At 51.2% G+C, this 12,434-nt stretch overlaps 1 long non-coding RNA gene across 2 annotated transcripts; it reads left to right on the plus strand.

Annotated features, from left to right (window-relative positions):
* Positions 1 to 1,506: 1,506 nt before the first annotated feature.
* LOC109492305 lies at positions 1,507 to 11,782 on the plus strand. 2 transcript variants are annotated; one of them, XR_006586460.1, is made up of 4 exons: positions 1,507 to 3,877; positions 4,406 to 4,602; positions 7,703 to 7,968; positions 9,458 to 11,782. It is a non-coding gene; the product is annotated as an uncharacterized LOC109492305 (long non-coding RNA). The 2 variants fall into 2 exon arrangements; XR_002736313.2 differs by having other exon boundaries at positions 1,507 to 4,602.
* Positions 11,783 to 12,434: the final 652 nt, after the last annotated feature.

The raw sequence follows: 12,434 nt of genomic DNA on the forward strand, positions 1-12,434 counted from the left end.
TCTTCTCTAATTCAGTGAACTTCTAAAAGTGATACAGAGCAAATAACTGCAGCGAAAGCCGCGCAACTCTGCGGTGCTCCCGAGGGCTCACTGTGCCGTTTCCACATCAGGAAAGACATCCTGGATGGTCGAGGAGAGCCCAGCTTTACCTAAAGTAGCGAATACTGCGTCACATCACTTAAGAGGTGGTAGAATTAATTCTTCAGAAGGAAAATCTCTCCAAATTACCCTTTCATACCAACGAGGTAGGCTTCCACTCTGCAAAAGGTAGAAACAGAAGGAGGAGGGAAAATGTCAGAAGAGCGGAAGGTGAGCACCCCCCCCCCCCACACACACACACACACACTCCAAGGGAGTCCAGTAGGTAGCTCAGTTTCTGCTGGAGGAAAAATCCAGAAACTCAAAGCAGCATCAGAGGCCTGAGGTCTGCAGAGGAGCTCGCCCCAGACTGAAGATGAGGAGGAAACAGAACAAGAAAGAGCACAGACCTTCGGCGCTTTATTCCGAGAACGAGAAAAGCAGCCCCATGCACCTGACGTGACCTGATTGCCCAACCAGCCTGGGTGTTCCCTGCTGGATATGGATCTTCCAGAATGGCAGGATTAAAGAGGGCTGCTTTGTGACCACAATGGTGTCGGAACTAACAAGACCACTGCATAAGCACATCTGCGCACAGACACCAATGTGACCACTGTCCAACCATGGAGGTGGCCACAGAGCCCAGCCCGGGCTGATAGGTGTGGCTGAGGTTAAACAATTACAGGGTTAGCTGCGCTGTATCCCTTTTACCATCCATATAAGCTTTATTAAGGTGCCCTTTGTAGAATTACTTCATCCTGGCAGCATCCAATCCAGAACCAAGTCCAACTTTCGTGAAACTTCCCCAGAATCACCCAACAAACGCTCAAATCCTGTAAGTTCTTTCTAATCCCCTTTCTGAGAAACCCTCCAGTTCCCCATGGTGTGCGTTCTCCCTCGTCACAAGTCCACAAACCCAACTCTGCTCATTCCTGGCGAGTTTTGGCTGGAGAGCTCTCACAATCCATTTAACAAATATTCGCGTGAGCATTCGTTGCACGTCACACGTCGTGTCCAGCGCCCCATCTTGTCCAGACACGGTCCCATCATTGGTGGCTTGTGGTCTATTGGAAAGCATCAGCAAAGGGGAAAAGTGGAGGGGTAGAAGAGGCAGCAACATGGGAAACAGACCTGGTCTGTCAGAGCTCTCAGAGACAGTGATGCCATTTCTGAAACTTACGCATGGGTACATGTGAGCTCGACAAGTAGTGCGGGGAGTGGTTCCCCAACAGGTGGGCCACCGATGGTCAGAGCCTCAAAATAAGATGTCGGGGGGCGCCTGGGTGGCACAGTCGGTTAAGCGTCCGACTTCAGCCAGGTCACGATCTCGCGGTCCGTGAGTTCGAGCCCCGCGTCGGGCTCTGGGCTGATGGCTCAGAGCCTGGAGCCTGTTTCCGATTCTGTGTCTCCCTCTCTCTCTGCCCCTCCCCCGTTCATGCTCTGTCTCTCTCTGTCCCAAAAAATAAATAAACGTTGCAAAAAAAAATTAAAAAAAAAAATAAGATGTCGGTCGGAGGTCGTACGTGAATATTGTACAGCTGGGTGTTAGAGGGTGAACACAAAAGCCCACGGAGCAAGAGCTGCCATGAAAACCACTGTCCCCGTGAGGCGCTTCGCCTGGCACCATTGTAACTGATTTGTAGCCCAAAGACCCAATCATTTCTCCAAAGCAGATTTTCCCCAAGCTTGACTTCCTGGAACGGTCGGTCAAGTGTGATTGATCACCATCAATTGTTGATGTGCTAGCTCATTACCATTGTGCTAGGCTCTTCCGGGGAATCCAGAAAAATCTGTGTACCTACAGGCAGTTTAAATGTCTCATCCAGTGGCATTATTCTCTCACTCACCGTCTGATTCCTTATCACCTTCTCAGGATCCACGTTTTTTTGTTTTTAATAACATACTTTCAAAAAATAAAGGACTGCTCAAATGTCTTCCCATTTTTCTTTCATTCTAAGAATAGCAAATGTGGACCGTGTTTCCTATGTGACAGACGTTGCCATAAACTCATTAATCCTCAAAGCAACCTAGGAAGTAGGTGTTACTATGTCCCCATTTTATAGGTGAGAAAACAGAGGCAAATGGAGGTCAAATAACTTACACAAGGTCACACTCTTGTGGCAAAGCAGGGACTTGCACTGGGCAGTGTAGCTACAGAAGTCATGCTGCTGACACTAGTAACACCTGACACTTTATTTCACATCATCTGAACACACACAAGTTCAAGGATGTTGAGGTAATGGTGTGAATCATGGCATGATGGCCCCATCATCATGACTCACACCTGCGAGACCTCTGGAAATGCCATCCATCTAGTTGGCTTTCGGATGGCCCTGGACAACCAGTCCAGGTTGAAGTGTTACAAACAACATCACGGTGTCATGCTTGGTTGATGAAGTCCTCCTCTCCATCCTTAATCGAGGGCTGTAAGGGGGCAAGATTCCTGAGGCTCCTCCCCTCTGAGGCGGGTTGATCCTCCCCCACTCCGCCTCCATCTGCATACAGGAGAAGCATGGTGGAGAAAATTCACCTCACCCTAATTCCCAGAACGCTCAAAAACCTAGTACAAGAGATTTCTGTTTGAGTCAAAATGCTCTAGGTACCAACACGTTCTTTGTACCAAATAATAGACCCGTTGCTTTTGAGTTTCCCTTCTGATGCTGAATTTATTTTTTTCTGAATGCTGGACCTGAAGCCCATTACTAAGAAGTCAGCTTTCACCCATGTCCCTTGTGGAAACTCTGGTTTACAAAGTATATGATAAATGGTAAGAAAAGGAGGAGAAATGAATGGTTGAAACAGGTGCACACGTGATCAAACGTGAATTTCACAGAATGCACTGAGTAAGAGAGTAAGATACTATGCCACCAAATGGAACCACTAATCTGCTGGAGACACTGGTCAGCTCTTGGCATCAGGCTCCAAAACCAATCCCAGCCCTAAACATGCCATATTAACAAAGGAATTTCATCCGCTGTATTTTCGACTTGAGCCTGACTTCCCAAGTTTCCGAGAGAATTATTAGGAAAACAGTTTGATAGCAAACACTTTAGGTGCAACTTCTGCACTGAGGAAAAAAAAAATCTAAGCCAATTCAAAGGTGTAAAAATATCAGTCCACGAAATACAGGGTTTTATTAATTCAGTGGCATAATGTAAAGTTTGCCTAACACATCGTATACATGTGAAAAGCAATGAGGGGGGGGAGACTCATTTCAAGAAGCCGCTGAGGGTCGGGACCGTTTCTTGTGTCTCAGACATCGGATGTACCTGACACCTCCCTGGCCAGTACCTGCTTCTGGTCCCGAGAGCACAATTCTTCTTTTTCATTTGTTAGAACTGTTCTTTATGAGTTGTACTCGACATCACGAAACAGGAGACTGGAACATATTTGTACCTCCCTTCCCTTTTTCTGCAGCTTTACAACAAACAGTGTGGCCAGCGCCTCCTGGCCCTGAATGCAGGTGGAGAGTCTTTCGTTTTTTCCCTCCTGTTTATGGGCAGGATGGTGACAAGACACCAGATCTTCTCCCGAAGCATCCCTGCTCCAGGCCTCTGGATATCCCAAAGCCCAATCTGATGACGTGCCTCTAAACATGAAAATCTTTCCAGGATAAGATCCAGCCTCTTCAGCGAGGGCCCCCCCTTCTTCACGACCAGCTCCCCCGGCCGCTGGGGGCCTCCTCTCTCCCTGACCCTCTTGGAAGCTTCACCTCAGAACCAGCTCTGTTCTCTTCATCTTCAAAGTACAGCTCACTACACATCTTCCACATGCCTCCCCGACCCACCCTCCTGGCCAGGTGCCTGTATATAGCTTGCTTCCTTTCGGGGCCTTCTTCCCCGGTGTAGCTGTTGGTTTTCTTCTGTGGCCCTTCCTAGACCTGGAGAGTCAGAAAAGCACAGCCGATGCCCCGTATGTCTGCAGCTCCCTTCCCTGCAGCAAGCTCCTTCCCTGAGCTTGGCACGCACTGGGTGATCAGCAAGGCAGACCTGTGGGCAGTGGAACAGAGCAAGTCACCAGCAAGGGACTGGTGACAGAAGACAGAGTGGCTTTGTGTTGTACGTGCCTTCAGAGACAGAGGGGGGGGCCCTTGCAGACATGTGAGTGGGAGCCTGGGGGAGTGTTCCTGCCCTCCATTAGCCCACGTTGCACTGCCCACGACCGGGAGGGCTCCCCACAAATGTCCTTCCTTGGTCCTCCTGTACCTTTCTCTTCAACTCCCTGCCCTTCTCTCTTCCAGGGGCCCGAAGCATTCAGGGAGGTTGGCTGGGAATTGAGGGGAGGTTTAGAAAGACACACCAAGGAGGCACGTGACTGTTCTTCCCAGACTGGCATTTCGCGGACGCTGGCCCCAGGAGGCTGTGGGCAGAGGTGGCACCATGGGATTCGATCATGTCCAGGAAGAGTCCGCCCTGGCTGTCCATCCCAAAGGGCCGAGCAGAGCTGCAGAACTCAGGAGTCTCAGGAGCCCCTGGACCAGAGAGACCCAGCCAGAGTGGAAGGAAAGAGACCCCCGCAGTCCAGGTAAGCTGAAGGCTGTGTCTGTGGCTCCAGCCTTGGAGAGGGCCTTAATTTATTAGGAAACATTTACCCACACCTTCCACGTGCCGTAGTCCAGGGGCGTGGGAAACATCAGTGAATGAATCAGACAAAGGTCCCTGTCTTCTGGGACCTTACGCCCCAGCAGAGAAACACAGACAAGTAAAGGAGACACAATAAGTGAAAAAATTAGTCTGTATTAAATTTTTTTTTACATTTATTTATTTTTGAGAGACAGAGCACAAGTGGGGGAGGGGCAGAGAGAGACGGAGTCACAGAATCTGAAGCAGGCTCCAGGCTCCGAGCTGTCAGCACAGAGCCCGACGCGGGGCTCGAACTCACGAACTTCGAGATCATGACCTGAGCCGAAGTCGGACGCTTAACCGACTGAGCCACCCAGGCGTCCCCAAAATGAATCTGTATTTTAGAAGATGATCAGTCCTATGGAAAAAGACAGAAATACAGCAGAATCAAAGGGGAGCTGGTGCTTGGTACATAGGCAACTCAATGAGTACTCCCCGAGGAACGAATGAATGAATGAATGAATGAACCAATGCCCATGGGCTCGTCAAAGTTGCCTGACATTAAATGCACTGTCCTTACAAGCTTCTGCCTTTATCTACCTTTATTTGTGTCTCCAATGCCCAGGACAGAAGGGATTTAGTAAACGTCAGACAGATAGATTGGACTTGTGCTGTAGGCCCCAGAGGAGGGTTGTTTCATATTCTCAAGTGGACAATGAAGTCTAGACTCCGTCTGGAATTCTAAGTGTCCCCGGGGTCTGTCCTGATCAATTCAGGAGCCCCCGTGCCCCTAGCAGCTTGACGATAAAACACGGCCAGGCCACTACTGGGCACTTTGGATCACCCTCTTATTAACCCATTCCTTCCACCAATATTTATCATCTCCTTTGGGATTTCAGGCTAGCTCAAGCCCGTCTCTGCATGTATTTTGTCCTTGAAAAAGAATAAGGAAGGGGCTTTTCCAAGTGGTTCCAGTGATGGTTGGGTACAGGCAGAGGAAGTGGAGATAAATCCTTGCGATCCTACCCGGGGGACAAATTCGTAGCAGGATTAAGAAGAGATCATAGATGTCCTTCGAAAAATGAGGTGTAGATAAGTGTGGGAGATGATTATCTATGACTCCTTGCCGAACTCTCGAGGGCTCCCGAACTGCCTTTGCCTGGTTAGCTCTGCCTCTTAGCTGTTGCTGCAGGAGCCAGAGGATCTGGTACGTGGCTGTTGTTTCTCACGACAGGGTGTGGCTCAGATTGGTTTGCCCGAGGTCCCCAGACAGCTGGTGACAAGGACAGGCTTGGAACCCACAGTGCTGAGGGTAGACGAGGCCCCCAGAGAAGGTCCCACTGGAGACTGGAGAGCAGGCAGAGGGAACAGGCCTCAGTTTAGGGAGAAGGGGACAGATGGGGACCCCGCAAGTTGCCAGGGACTCCGAGTCCTGCATGCAGGATGCAGCGGAGAGCCCGCGGTGGGAGCTTGGGGTGGGGGCCGTGCCTGGCTGGGGGCCGGGCCCCAGTGGAGCTGACCCCCCCCCCTTGCTGAGGTCCTGGGGTCCAGCTGCCTGGCAGGTGAAACACCGGCCACTGAGATTCCCCTGACTCCTCTGAAAGTTCCAAGGGGAAGTCAAAGAAAGGATCCCTTGTGCCATTTACATTAAATGGGAAAGGGCTGCTTCTGACATCTTTCCACTGTCACCTATACACGTGTGTATGTGCAGAGATGTGCGTATATGATATACATACATATATAATACGTGATCCCTGTCTTACAAAAAAATCCAGTCTCCTGTAGGCTGTAAAGTTAAAACTGCTCTTTGTCCCCACTCCTTGGGCCCGGAGGAAAACCCTCCTAGGGGCGCCTGGCTGGCTCAGTCAGTTAAGTGTCTGATTTTGGCTCAAGTCATGATCTCACGGTTCATGGGTGCAAGCCCTGCATCAGGTTCTCTGCTGTGAGCGTGGAGCCTGCTTTGGATTCTCTGTCTCCCTCTCTCTGACTCTCCCTCTCAAAAATAAATGAACATTAAAAAAAAGAAGAATGTTAGGAAACTGTCCCTAACACTGATGTCACCTGAGACCTTTTCCTCTATGTGTCCAATTCCTGCCATTGGAATTTCTCTCCATAAAAATTTAAATACCCACAGGAAGTGCCCAGTAAATGGTGGGTCACAATGTTTAAGGATGCCAGCTGAGTCCATGGTGGGTGTGCAGCGGGACTCCGTATGGGCCTGGGGTTAATACAGGGGGGCAGTTCTGTCGGAAATCTGAAATACACAGTTGTTCACAATGTGGACGAAGAGCCCTGGGGATGGGCACACATGTAGGGGGTCCCTTGCTGCCAGCACTGAGGAGCTGGCGTTTATCATGAAAGGACTTTATGTATCTACAGGGCTCCAGGGCCTGAAGTGGGTCCTCCCCATCAATCACCTTCGGGTGGCAGATGGGGAAATGGGGACCAGGCAGGCTGGGAGCTCATGTAAGGTGGCCCACCCTGGGGCAGAGACAGAACCAGGACCCGCCCACCTCTCTCCGTGCCTGGGGCCACTGACACCTTTTGGTCTCAGTGCTGTGGCCTTGGGAACGTGGCTGTACAAAACGGTCAAGAAGAAATACCCTAGATCTATCCCATTCTAGCCAGGCGGGTGAGGGTTGGGGACATTCTGGTGGCTTTAGCTCTCTTTCCCTCTCTAATAGAGATGCTCTATTCTAGTGGGTTCCTTGGAAACAAGAGCCTAGTGCATCAGAATAGCACAGCAACATAGAGGACGTGCTTACTTTCTAGCTGGGATCCAGGCCCTGGCCCTGGAAAAGCTTGATTTGACCTAATGAGGAGGGAGACGAACATACGCTCTCCCCCTCCCAAAGCAACGGTGCGGCCCTGTTACAACCCAGGGAATGATCACCACCAGCCAGGAAGAATGTCTGGCAGTTGCTACGCCATCAACCTTGAAATTGCTCACAACCAAAGGGCGTGAACTGCAGAGATAAAGCTGTCTGGAAACACGCACGGCCCCACGGATGGCTGCCTATTTAAACTCGTTGCAATTTTTAATTCTTCTTCTTTTCTTTTAGCTGTGTGTTGTTCCTAGCTAAGTGATCTGGACGAGTGCCAGACGCAGCGCTGCTCTGGGGGGAAGCAGGAAAGGCCACGAACTAAATGCTGCTGTTTGCAAAAAGCTTGCTGTGACCTGCCGTGTGGGTGCTGGCTGATCGTCGACTGAGTCCTGACACTGGGGTGAAGCCAGCCAGGCCCTGGCAGTTGGGTTCTCAGATGCTCCAGCCCTGAGCGGAAGGCTGGGAAGTATTACGGCCGTGCGTCACCTGCACACAACGTGGAGGTGGGCACAACCATGGTGGAAAGTGGATGTGGGTTAGTTGAATCGTGGTAAACATCATGCCAGTAACCTGAGTCACTGGGCCGTCCTTCAGGCTGACCTCCTAGATGGATGCTCCTGTCCTCAGCAGACCAAATGTCATCATATCTGAGGGGACTGCCCAACCTCACACACCCCTCCCTTGGGCCCCTCACCAAGCTTGGTTTCTCTTAGCTCTTACTGTGCACGAACGATCTATGATCTCTCCCCACTAGACTGTAAGTTCCTGAGAGGGGAACACCATGCCTGGTTATTCCCTGGAACATAGGTCATGCATAGTTGGTGCTTAACAAATGAAGATTGGGTGAAGAACGCTCCAAGTCATGTACGAAACTCCCGATCCTGTCTTGGCTACCATCTTGTTCGGGTCACAGAAGCTCCTGTCTTCAATCCCCTGCTCCCCCGCAACTGTATGACCACACGTGTAGAGCAGGTATCACTTGGTAGAACACAGGTCCAGGATGTGAGACAGTTAGGTCTGGTAAGAGTATTCCATTCTGCTCCGCTCCTTATTTGGTATTTCCCAAGAAATGTCTCTGCAGTTTACAGCTGATGGCGCATGAATGTGGGGGTCTCTTAAGCTAAAAGGCTGACGGGGTGGCGTCTCTCTGGTACTGGGCAGGTCCATTGTTTCTCTTGGTCCAGCTCAGGAGCATGGCCTCAAGCCAAGAAGCGAGCAGGCTCCTTGAGGACAGAAGGCTAGAGAGACATAAGGTAACTCTAGTCCGTTTCTCCACCGCAGCACTATCGCCATTTTGAGCGGGTGACTCTGTGCTGTGGGACTGTCCTGTGTGTCGTACAAAGTGTAGCGGCATCCCCGGCCTCCACCAGAATGTGCTACTGGCAGCCGCCTCTCCCAAAGCAAATGAAGTGTCTCCAGATACTGTCCAGTGTCCCAGTGTCCCCTGGGGTAAAATAATGGCCGGCTGTGAACCAACACTTCAGTTATATGCATGAGTTAATGTTGATGGTGGGGTAGGGGTAGAGCCACTGAGCACCCTTCTTCCTGCCAATGCCCCCTATTTTGATGGGTCCAGCCCTCCTGCCAATGGGATTTTAAGAGCAAGAGTTAGGTTTGTCTTTGGTGATTTGAAAATATTTAATAGATTATTGTGATTCCTATATCAGAGCATTCTGGTTTTCTAAACTTTTTACAATTATTGTCCAAGCAACTTTCTTAGCCCAACTTGGGTCTGAGATGGTTAGCATGAGTGTGTCCATCATACGGATGGAAAAACCAAGTCCTGCAAGGGTCGAGAGGCAGTACTAAGGCTATGGCTCCAGGCTCCTATGGCACTGAGGTGGCTACAGCACCATAACGCAATCCTTCTAGAGCCTAGTTCCACAGAAACATTAACCTTGTTTGCTTCTTCATTTCTTCTTTAACATCTGCATTATTTCATTGGAATCTCCTGCCAGCGATTTAATTATTATCCCCTTGTTGCTTCTACAGATTGGCTCCCTAATTAATAGCTGTGTTTCGGGAACACTGCCCCTGAAAAGGGTGTACCGAATCCAGGCCCCGCTGAAGGTTTGGATGGCATGCTTCTTCTATCCCTGAAATAAGCAATTGGATTCAACACGCCTGAATCTCAGAACGAGCTTGGGCAGAGAAAAGCCATTATCTTCAGGAAGGCTGCAGGTGCAGATGTGGGCTCGGGCAGGCGGAGCTGGACCCGGCCGGGAGAGGAGACGGTTAACACAAAATCCATATGGAGACCTGGCGAGGTGTTCCAGCTGTTGTAGGTTGGCAGAGATTCACAGCCAGCAATGAGCGAAGAAGTTTGGGGCCCTCGTGGGGCTCCTCTGGAAGGGTGATGACGTCCCTGCCCAGCTTGGGGTTTTACGTGCATCTGTTCGATGGGCTGCATGGGCACTGCCGTTGCCAGGCCGGAAAACAGTAACCCAGGCTGAAAACGTAATAGAGCGCACCCTAGGAGAGAGGGTGATGGCTGGGTGTGAGAGCCACGGGGTTTTGCAACAGAGGAGAGGAGAGGGGAGCGCGTTGGAGACGGGAGAATGGATGATTGATGGCACATTAACGTATGCACCAAGCTGGGGTCGCTGTTCGGGAGTCCTTGGAAGCTGCCCAACTGTGGCTCCCACTGAGAAGCCCCTCTGCCCCCCCTGCCACACTGGGGGGGGTGGGATGGGGAGGCTGGGTTTGGGGGGGAACTGCTGGCTCTGAGCGCGCTCCGCCCACGCACCAGGGCAGGCACCCGGCCCCGTGGCTCCCCCCCACCTTCAGTAACAGAGGCAGCTGCAGTGACCATCGTTTCTCAGGGACTGCTCACACGGTGATGTTATTTCATAAACATAGCAGCCCTCGCTGGCTTTTAGGTTAGGCCGCAACGTTCTTGCCCCAAATGGGCCCTACTGGGGAGCACATCATGTCCTCTGGAGCGTTTCCTGAGGTTGCCGTAACAAAGTACTGCAGATGGGGTGACTTCAAACAACAGAAATGTATTCTGTCGCAGCTCGGGAGGCCGGCAGTCCCAACGTCACGGGGCCCGTCCCTTCCGCCCTGCGCTGCTGAGGCCCGTGATGAAGAAGGGTGTGAACTGGTCCCTGTGAGGAAGGCCACTCAGTCTCCGTCGGTGACGGAGGAAGGGGAGACGGGAGAATGGCTCACAGCGATGCCGGGCCTCAGTGAGGGGACGGCCTGGCTGTCTCAGTCCCGGGCCCCTGGACGCTTTCCTCCAGGTCTTGAGGTTGACTTCCCATGACAGTCACTGAGTGTGTGCCCTGCGGAGGGGTTTCCAGAGTCTTGTCTCAGCGTCTGTCACAGGCGATGGCGCCCAGGTGTGCTTGGGCCGGCTCTGTGGGCTGGGCTTCTTGAGCGGCTTTTCTCCTACAACGGTTGCCCCGCTTGACAGATGAGAAGACCAAGGCCCAGGGAGCTCAGGAAGTTTGCTCCAGCTCAGTGGCAGAGCTAGCAAGTAGGCGAGCCAGGATGCAGCAGCCCCAGGTGGTCAGCCCCTGAGCCCACTCTCCTCCCCTCCCCTCACACAGCCTCCAGCAAGGTGCAGGCGACTCTAGTGAGTGGATGTGCACCTGTGAGTGTGTCTGTGAGTGTGCACCTATGTGCGTGTCTGCGAGTGTACATGAGTCTGAGTGTGAGGCTGTGAGACTGTGCCTCTGTGAGTGAGTGTGCATCTGTGTGTGTGTCTGTGAGCGTGTCTTCTGAGTCTCTCCATTCCTGCAGTCGTAGGCCATATTTCACATAGAGAGTAGACAGTGAAGGCTGAATCAAAATTAAGTCATTATCGTATGAATGAGGCTAGTTCTATAATTTATCATCGCCATAGATTTTCTATATTTCAAGTGAAGATAATAGAATTTTCTGCCTTAAGTATGAGATGGGAAATGTAAATCTTGGGTCGGGTGAAATGCACTTGCTGAGGAATCTGGACAGGACGGGGGAAACCGCCATCTGTAGTCCCAGTGTTCCGCAGTTGTATTTTGGGTCTGGATGGAAGAAGATAATTTTGAACCTTCGTACCTTCTCACTTCTCCTTGATGCTTCGGCTCCCAGGGTCCTGTGGCCTCAGACCACGGGGATGCCAATGCAGAGCAAGCATGGACTCATCAAGTTTCACCACAAATCCCACATCCCAGGAGCCCTTTTATAGTGTCTGTCTGCTGCCTCATGAGAGAAATCTCTCTCCACTCAGCCCCAACCTTATTTTCCTAAGTAGGTTTCTGTGAAAGAACTTTCCATGTGGTACTGTTCACAACATGAAGTGTAATAAATTGGACCACTTCTTTGTCCAAGAAATTAGCCTTTCAGTGTTGGCATTTAGAACATTAAGGGGAAGGCAAAACTTGTGAAGAGTTAAGAAAACACGGATTCTACTTGGATTGAAACTTTAAAAGGCCATGCAGTAGGGTGGTCCATGGGTGGGGTGACCCACGATTGGGGAGGTCCGTATGGTGGGGATTGTTCATGGAGCAGAGAGGTCCATGGGGTGGAGAGGCCCATGGGACGGAGGTGATCCATAGGTGGGGAGGCTCATGGGGTGGGGGTTATCCATGATTGGGGAGGTCCATATAGTAGAGGTTGTCCATGCAATAGAGAGGTCTATGGGGTGGGGAGGTCCATATGATGGGAGAAGTCCATGGAGAGGGGAGGTTCATGGGGTGGGGAGGTCTATATGGTGGGGAGGTCTATATGGTAGAGAGGTTGAGGTAGTGGAGAGGTCCATGGGTGGGGTGGCTTATGTGGTAAGAAGGCCGTGAGATGGGGTGATCCTTTGCTGGCACTCTCTTTAATTCCCGATGTTTTCTAAAGCTCCAAGCGGGGAGTCATGGAAGAAGAAAGGGGTTTGGCAGGTGTTGGCTAGCATGTAAAAGGTGGGAGGGCAGAGTTGTCCTCTGTTTCCATTATCCTGGTCACCAAGGGACATATTTATTGACCGAGAAAGATGATC

This window comes from Felis catus, chromosome A1, assembly GCF_018350175.1.
Source record: "Felis catus isolate Fca126 chromosome A1, F.catus_Fca126_mat1.0, whole genome shotgun sequence".
Classification (NCBI taxonomy): domain Eukaryota; kingdom Metazoa; phylum Chordata; class Mammalia; order Carnivora; family Felidae; genus Felis; species Felis catus.